The sequence below is a fragment of the Glandiceps talaboti genome, chromosome 5, assembly GCF_964340395.1.
Source record: "Glandiceps talaboti chromosome 5, keGlaTala1.1, whole genome shotgun sequence".
NCBI classification, from domain to species: domain Eukaryota; kingdom Metazoa; phylum Hemichordata; class Enteropneusta; family Spengelidae; genus Glandiceps; species Glandiceps talaboti.
In genome coordinates this window covers 26494084-26503659 of record NC_135553.1, presented here as the reverse complement: position 1 = coordinate 26503659, position 9576 = coordinate 26494084, and the positions used below count along the sequence as shown (strand labels likewise).

General features: G+C 35.8%; 1 long non-coding RNA gene across 1 annotated transcript; it reads right to left on the bottom strand.

The window, feature by feature from the left end:
* Positions 1 to 665: 665 nt before the first annotated feature.
* On the bottom strand, positions 666 to 5494 carry LOC144435123 (uncharacterized). Its single transcript, XR_013480881.1, has 3 exons — positions 5452 to 5494; positions 3896 to 3976; positions 666 to 773 (listed from the first exon to the last, which is right to left on the bottom strand). It is a non-coding gene; the product is annotated as an uncharacterized LOC144435123 (long non-coding RNA).
* Between the last annotated feature and the right edge of the window lie 4082 nt (positions 5495 to 9576).

Below are 9576 nucleotides of genomic sequence, written 5' to 3'. Positions count from 1 at the left end.
CCTCATAGTGATGACTCTCAGTCACTGTGTAGCCCTAGTACATGGATATGATAGACCAGCCTACACCCAGTCACTCGCACCATTCAACCATCATGACTCCACAAGTGGTAATGTTCAGATTCAAAGCCAGTCACTCGCACCATTCAACCATCATGATTCCATAACTGGTAATGTTCAGATTCAAACCCAGTCATTTGCACAATTCAATCATCAAGACTACATTTTATTTATGTACAACTGTATTATTTGAATATTATTATTTTCCGTAAAACTCTTCATCATCTACATTATTAATATTATCATAATTAAAATTCATCTATCAGAACTTCACCTCTAATTTACGTATTGTATAGTGTGGGTTCTTTTTTCAGACACTTTATATAAACCTGACAATGTGTCATCAAGGATGTAATGATGAGTCAGTCCAAGACCTACTACAGATTAACTGAAGTCTTACACTTAGGTCAAGGGTTAAAGGTCAAAACAAAAGGTCAAGGTAATCAGGAAATTACCTATAGCCTGGTCTTGAAAACACTTGACTGGCGTAATAAGAATTAAACAATTACCTCATGTGTGTTTCTGTTGATGGCTGTCACACCATTGGTTCCACTTCCCCCTGCTAGTACTATGTTGTTATCACAAAATTGGCAGGTGTATAGGTAATCACCGGAATCACTTGGAAAAGGAATGTTGGCTTCTAGTCTACCACTGGCAAAGTCCCAGAGTTGTAAGCTGTCATGTGACACCCAGGAACCAGTCAGAATCTTACCATCCTGTATGGGATATGACAATACTATACAATAAAGACTCTATATGGCACCACATAGACATCTGTGAACTTTACGATGATGCAATACTTATATATAATCCCATGAAATCAATGTTAGTTTGATGTCATACTGCTCTCAGTATGATTCTGCGTACTATCGGCTCAAATTTGTAGTCCGCGAAATACGAGGTGCAGTATGACGTAAAACTAACATTGATTTCATGAGATTATATATTTATCACATAATTAAGTTTTTCCACATATTTCCTCCATTTTGAATTGAATTTTACGAATACTACATCGCTTCATCGCACTTTATTCTTCATCGCGTATCAAAAATGGTGTCTGATGGTATGCAAATTACGTAATTGTGTGACCTGTTGCGAGGTCAACCTTACGTGCAGATTACACTGTGCCGTGGTTTCTCGACCAAAATTATCAGTTATAACCTATCGATGTACATGTTATATCAAATTTAGCTTTAAAACGTAAGTAAACTTTGCCTGAATGTGACTTTTTTTCCAACATTCTAATTATACTAGCTGTAGATTACGTTCTGAGCTTTGAGCCCGACGGAAAATCATAGCGGCTGTGAGCCTACATACGAATTGTTTTCGATAATCTACATGATTTTTAGATAGAATAAAATCTGTTCAATAAAAATAAAAGTACCTCTCAAATTGGACTCATGCCACCCAATGATGTATGTAAAGTAATGTGTGCATTTACGGTTTGAAAGTACATAATTATTATGACAACTTGATCGTAGCGTAACAGGAACACTCGAACAATTGAGAAAAAAGATTGGTAGAACAGGGGTGATATACGTTTTTGATCTGCCCTGTTTGATGTCACACAGTAGAAGATATGCACGTGTTTATGTGATAATATACAATAAAGACTCTATATGGCACCACATAGCCATCTGTGAACTTTACTATGATGCAATACTATACAATAAAGACTCTATGTGGCACCACATAGCCATCTGTGAACTTTACTATGATGCAATGCTATACAATAAGGACTCTATATGGCACCACATAGCCATCTGTGAACTTTACTATGATGCAATGCTATACAATAAGGACTCTATATGGCACCACATAGCCATCTGTGAACTTTACTATGATGCAATGCTATACAATATAGACTCTATGGCACTACATAGCCATCTGTGAACTTTACTATGATGCAATACTATACAATAAGGACTCTATATGGCACCACATAGCCTTCTGTGAACTTTACTATGATGCAATACTATACAATAAGGACTCTATATGGCACCACATAGCCATCTGTGAACTTTACTATGATGCAATACTATACAATAAGGACTCTATATGGCACCACATAGCCTTCTGTGAACTTTACTATGATGCAATACTATACAATAAGGACTCTATATGGCACCACATAGCCATCTGTGAACTTTACTATGATGCAATGCTATACAATATAGACTCTATGGCACTACATAGCCATCTGTGAACTTTACTATGATGGAATACTATACAATAAGGACTCTATATGGCACCACATAGCCATCTGTGAACTTTACTATGATGCAATACTATACAATAAGGACTCTATATGGCACTACATAGCCATCTGTGAACTTTACTATGATGCAATACTATACAATAAGGACTCTATATGGCACCACATAGCCATCTGTGAACTTTACTATGATGCAATGCTATACAATAAGGACTCTATATGGCACCACATAGCCATCTGTGAACTTTACTATGATGCAATACTATACAATAAGGACTCTATATGGCACCACATAGCCATCTGTGAACTTTACTATGATGCAATGCTATACAATATAGACTCTATGGCACCACATAGCCATCTGTGAACTTTACTATGATGCAATGCTATACAATATAGACTCTATGGCACTACATAGCCATCTGTGAACTTTACTATGATGCAATACTATACAATAAGGACTCTATATGGCACCACATAGCCATCTGTGAACTTTACTATGATGCAATACTATACAATAAGGACTCTATATGGCACTACATAGCCATCTGTGAACTTTACTATGATGCAATACTATACAATAAGGACTCTATATGGCACCACATAGCCATCTGTGAACTTTACTATGATGCAATACTATACAATAAGGACTCTATATGGCACCACATAGCCATCTGTGAACTTTACTATGATGCAATACTATACAATAAGGACTCTATATGGCACCACATAGCCATCTGTGAACTTTACTATGATGCAATACTATACAATAAGGACTCTATATGGCACCACATAGCCATCTGTGAACTTTAGTATGATGCAATGCTATACAATAAGGACTCTATATGGCACCACATAGCCATCTGTGAACTTTACTATGATGCAATGCTATACAATAAGGACTCTATATGGCACCACATAGCCATCTGTGAACTTTACTATGATACAATACTATACAATAAGGACTCTATATGGCACCACATAGCCATCTGTGAACTTTACTATGATGCAATACTATACAATAAGGACTCTATATGGCACCACATAGCCATCTGTGAACTTTACTATGATGCAATACTATACAATAAGGACTCTATATGGCACCACATAGCCATCTGTGAACTTTACTATGATGCAATGCTATACAATAAGGACTCTATATGGCACCACATAGCCATCTGTGAACTTTACTATGATGCAATGCTATACAATAAGGACTCTATATGGCACCACATAGCCATCTGTGAACTTTACTATGATGCAATGCTATACAATAAGGACTCTATATGGCACCACATAGCCTTCTGTGAACTTTACTATGATGCAATACTATACAATAAGGACTCTATATGGCACCACATAGCCATCTGTGAACTTTACTATGATGCAATGCTATACAATATAGACTCTATGGCACTACATAGCCATCTGTGAACTTTACTATGATGCAATACTATACAATAAGGACTCTATATGGCACCACATAGCCATCTGTGAACTTTACTATGATGCAATGCTATACAATAAGGACTCTATATGGCACCACATAGCCTTCTGTGAACTTTACTATGATGCAATATATCTAGCAGCATGATTTAAAGGTTTGGTACATTTTTCTCTCACCTTAATATCAATGCCATTTCCACAGATATGAGGTCCACTGATTGTTCTTTGAACGCCAACACCTGTACGGCTATCCCATATCTGTTATATAATTCAATATAGAAAAGATTACCAAAACATTAACCACTCTCTGCAATAAGATTAGTTTTATGAACTGACAATTGTAATTATACATATTCACTGATATGCTATCACTGTGTACTCAGCTGAGTACATGGATATATCTATTTTCTCATAAATAGTTGCATAAATTAAATTTGATAATACTGAGTTTACAGTAAGTTGTCTATAAAGTGGTAGACTGTTGACAGTCGTTCGTGCCTTTTTTGCTACATTTTATCTAAAACTAAAGTCGTTACCTCGCTCCAATCCGAAGCAATACTACTATAATCATACTGATAGCAAGGGCTATCAGTACGCGAGTATAGTAGTATTGCTCTGGATCGGAGTGAGACAACAACTTTAGTTTTAGATAAAACATAGCAAAAAAGGCACACACGACTGTCGACAGTCTATAATAAAGTGGCTGTACAGAAACTTGATGAAGAGCTTCAAATTACCTTTTCTTTAAGAATACTGTATTACCCCAACCATCACAGTGCAGTACACTATCAGAAACTTTAGACTTCACATAAAACCATCCTTACTTTCTAATGATTTGCCAAACCATCCTCATATAGGTCTGTATACCAATTACATTTTAACACAGTCCATAAACAAATTCATGCTACATGACTATTATCCCAGCCACCATAGATGGCAGTATACTACATGAACTTTGAGATACACCCCTAAACAGATTTACTTTGACTACCCCAGCCACCATAGATGACAGTGTACTACATGTACTTTGAGACTAGCCAAGCCACCATAGAGGGCAGTATATTACATGTACTTTGAGACATACTCCTAAACAAATTTACTTTGACTACAGCCACCATAGAGGGCAGTATAGTTTGCGAAACCTGTTGAGACAACTCAAAGAGCAAACTAGACTGAGCTCTGGTTCAATCTCATTGCTAGAGGGCTTTGAGCATGAGGACCAGTTACGGCTGTCAGGGTTCTGACAAATATGGCAGATTAGCTATGTCATATGATGTGTCATGTTGTCATCTGACACTAAGGTCACCTGATCAACCTTAAATCTGACGATGCAGTCTTCCAGATACCTATGAAAAACCATTGCCAAAATGCTGGCAAATTCAAACACATTTTCATATTTTGTCTGCTAACCTCACTCAAACTAGTTTTTGGGCAGTCAATCTGCTTTTTTTTTTTTTTAAATATTGAATATTGTCTTGCATTGATTACAATGAGTACACATGTACACAAAATATACAAACTTGATATACACATTTCTACTATGTGGGCTGGCCGATCACATCAGTGCTTTGCTGTTTGAAAATATTTCAGGAAACAGACCTATCAGAATGCAAGGAAATTATAGCGAGTTACAACAATGGTCGTTACTATTATCAAAGTCAATATGGGACCAGATCCAGGCTAAGAGCAGACCTACTTGCTAACCCCAGTTGAGGGCAGTATGACAAGCTTACCTTGAGACTATTATCCCAACCACCAGTAACAAAGATAGAGTTGTCATCTGGATAGTACTTGAGAGCAAAGATTCTACGTCCATGTCCTGTTTCCTGAGCTTCTGCACGGTCAGCTAAAAGGTCACCTGATCCTTCAAATGTACGTAGAAGCTGAAACAAGTAGAGAAATAGACAATAAGGAAAAACATATGGAAATATAATAGAAGGACAACTAACTGTAATAGATAATTGGGGAAAATACTAGAATACTATTGATGACTCATACTATCCATAAAATTACAAAGAATCTCAATAATCACAGACTTATGGCACAGATAAACAAATACACAAGTCATCTAGACACCATGTTGTCTCTATTTTACATGTAATGTACTAGTACATATTTCAGACAAACTCAAAGACACCATGGTGTCTCTATGAATGGGTTTACATGTAATGTACTAGTACATATTTCAGACAAACTCAAAGACACCATGGTGTCTCTATGAATGGGTTTACATGTAATGTACTAGTACATATTTCAGACAAACTCAAAGACACCACAGTGTCTCTATGAATGGGTTTACATGTAATGTACTAGTACATATTCCAGACAAACTCAAAGACACCACGGTGTCTCTATGAATGGGTTTACATGTAATGTACTAGTACATATTCCAGACAAACTCAAAGACACCATGGTGTTTCTATGAATGGGTTTACATGTAATGTACTAGTACATATTCCAGACAAACTCAAAGACACCACAGTGTTTCTATGAATGGGTTTACATGTAATGTAGTAAGTACCTCACAAATACAAGTCATTCAAGCATTGATATGGGTTGTATTGCAATACACATTGACTTTCAAGAATAAATCAACTCTTCCTGCACCGTAACCATGTATGTTTGAGTCAACAAAACAACACAGGGCTATTAATTTACATGAGTCTGAAAGATCCAGTGGTTGTTTCCTCTTGATATGGTAAACCTAGTAATATGAGTAGTGAATTGTTACATAAATGGACCAAGGACTGGATCTGTCAGCACAAAAAGCTGTTACAGTAATATTTATTTAGAACTGTTTCTCATCATTACACCTTGAAAATAATGGATTTGTCAGGTTTTTACATGTCCGAGATATTCTCAATTCAATTCAGAATCATACATTTGACAGTCTGAGTGTCATGAATAATTACAATTAAAAGTCAGAAGGAAACTATGAATCATTTGGTTTATCAAAGGTACAAAATTCAGTGATAAATCTAGATACACACTTGTGGTGTTGCCATTTTACCTTCAGTCATGTTGTGATGTTTCTGAACTGGCCATAGAGGGCGACATTTAAAAAAGATTTCATCAGATTCCAGACTGTACAGGTGATATATATTGGCGATATATATTGGATATATATATTGGTGATATATATTGGGATATATATTAGAACAGTATTAGTATGTATAGTCTCCCAAAACCATCCTGACTTTAGACACCTATGGAAAGAACTGAAACCCTCAACCTGTTGTAAGCACATGTGCAGTGCTTTTTATAAAACTTATTATCTTAACCGTAAATGCCACACAATCCTACTTGATGAACAGACTAGAAATACCAGATGTCCATGTGAAAACAGTGATATTGGCTTCCTCTATACCAAGTACATGTACCTGTATTTGTGAATGACAAAGCAGTGTCTCATTTTTTTCACAATCACAGTTAAGTTCTGTGAACTAAACTTTATCATTCACATAATCAGACTGGTTTCTAGAAATATCATACAACCCAGCACCCGTCTTTCCTTCTTGACACACTTTGCATATTGTGAACTCACCTGATTCCTAGAAGTGTCATATAATCGAACACACATGTCTTTCCCTCCTGTAGCAAACACATCACCATTAAGACTGAAATCGATTGCATTGATTTCGTTGTGGGGTTCTGAAAAAGATATATACAACCAATGTAGATTTCAATATGTAAATCTGACAGGACATCACAAGATCATGTGACAAGATCAAGGACAGGACCAGCTGAGAGTATGATGTCAAAATCAATCAAACATAATAATGAAAACAATAATTACTGGACAGGTATGTATCTATTGAAAATAATGATATTAAAGTTCTAGTTCTATTTACATGGTTTTCAAGTCAAAAGTCTGACATGTTTATGATAAATGAATCATAGTTTGTTATAATAAACGGTGTGTATAATTAACCAGCAAATTGTGAGGAACTGACCCAGAGTCTCAGTTTATCCATTCTTTGGTAATTTAAGACATTAACCAGTAAACTGTGAGGAACTGACCCACAGTTTCAGTTTATCCATTCTTTGTATTAAACCTGTATTGACTGAAACTAATCAAGCAGCCAAACATATATTCACTCACATGTCTAAAATTGCATGAATATATCAATGAAAATGGAAAAGAAATATTGGGGATATCATATGACATTGACACATAATTTAGACTGCATAAAAGGTTTGGCATCAAAGACCACATCTTGTTATTGCAATGTTTGTTTCATGGCATGTCTCTTTTGTATGTAAATTTAATGTGTTGTGGTAGATGGAGATGCTGGTTTTAGGGCTCAGTCTTGCAAAATACAATTTGCTGATCATTTATATTCATTTTACCATGGTATATGTATAGCCACACACAAGTATACATGTAGACGAGTCAATAAACTGTGTACCCTTTGAGATGCTCACATAATGTCACACAAGCTTAATAAATGAATTTCATTCTTTGGGATGGGAGATGGGAGATCTAGCATCACTGTATCACTGAACTTCATTTTACACTTCTAACCAAATTTCAAAAACTTTCACACCTTCAATGATAACAGGTTCTGTATTTACTAATGAGATGTTGATAAGTTGATTAAAATTTACTTCTAATGTGATATACAGTGCTGGGTTTCCTGCAATCTGATTAAAATTCGATGTAGATGTCAGCTAATCGTTCATAGTTATTTTACCTCTGTATTTTTCAGGCGATCAAGACAAAAATGTAAACGTGTATCACAAAGATCAATTGGAGCAAAATACAGAGGTAAAATAACAATGAATGATTAGCTGACATCTTCATTGGATTTTAATCAGATTGGGTTTCCTGTAGTATTTTAATATGTGTTACCATCATGTTTTTACATTGTATCGATGGTACTCAGTAATAGTAGTGGTGTGACCACTACGAGTGGGTTTGTTTTTTTTTGTCCCAAACAAATAAAGTTCATTTACTGGGCTTGTGTGGTATTGTGTGATCATCCATTCGCAAGAAGAAATGTTTCCTTACCTCTAATTTTAAACTTGACAATGGAAGACTCAATTTCCCATGCTGAAATCATGCCATCAGCACCAACACCGACTAAAATATTATTTTCACTTGGATGGAATGCTAATCCCATTACTGGTAATCCTTTAGTACTTCCTTTGTGGACATCTTTGTAAAACTTGCCACTCTCTGAATGATATACCTATCAAAGACATTTACATGTGAAGTGACATGGCATATATATATATCTATACTATAGTCTTCTAAATAGTCTAGATCTGTTGTGCTGGTGGATTTTGAGTAATGTCCACACCTTTCTAGTCCACATATGCTAAAGACTTTTTACTGACAGCTTTCAGTGTTTTTGCTAAAGGTTGGGGAATCCCAGTATCAGAAAGGGGGAAAATTATAAAACTAGCATAATTTCTAATACATTGTACCATAATTTTGGTGGGGAACCCAAGTAACATGACAGGAGAACTCAAGTAGATCTTACCTGCTTACCATCCTTAACAAAAACACTGGTTTTGTATTCAAACCTAAAAATTAGATTATGATTGCTTGTAGAAGTGGCTCAACTCCACTTAATATGTCAGTAAATCTAAGGAAATCTGTCCTTTTGTGATTGGTGGCTGATCCCATCTACCAATGATTATGTTGCATAGCAGCCTCCACCCTCCATGTTGATTCTGATCATGTCATGACGCCACTTATGTGATCTAACACAGTAGTACAGTGGGGGTTGGGGTTAGTACAGTTTACACAGAAAATAAGAAATTAGATAAGAAATGGCCTTTCTCAGTTTCTAATACTAGATGTCTTCATTGAGGATTATTGTAATTTGTACTCAATTTACTAGTATTATATT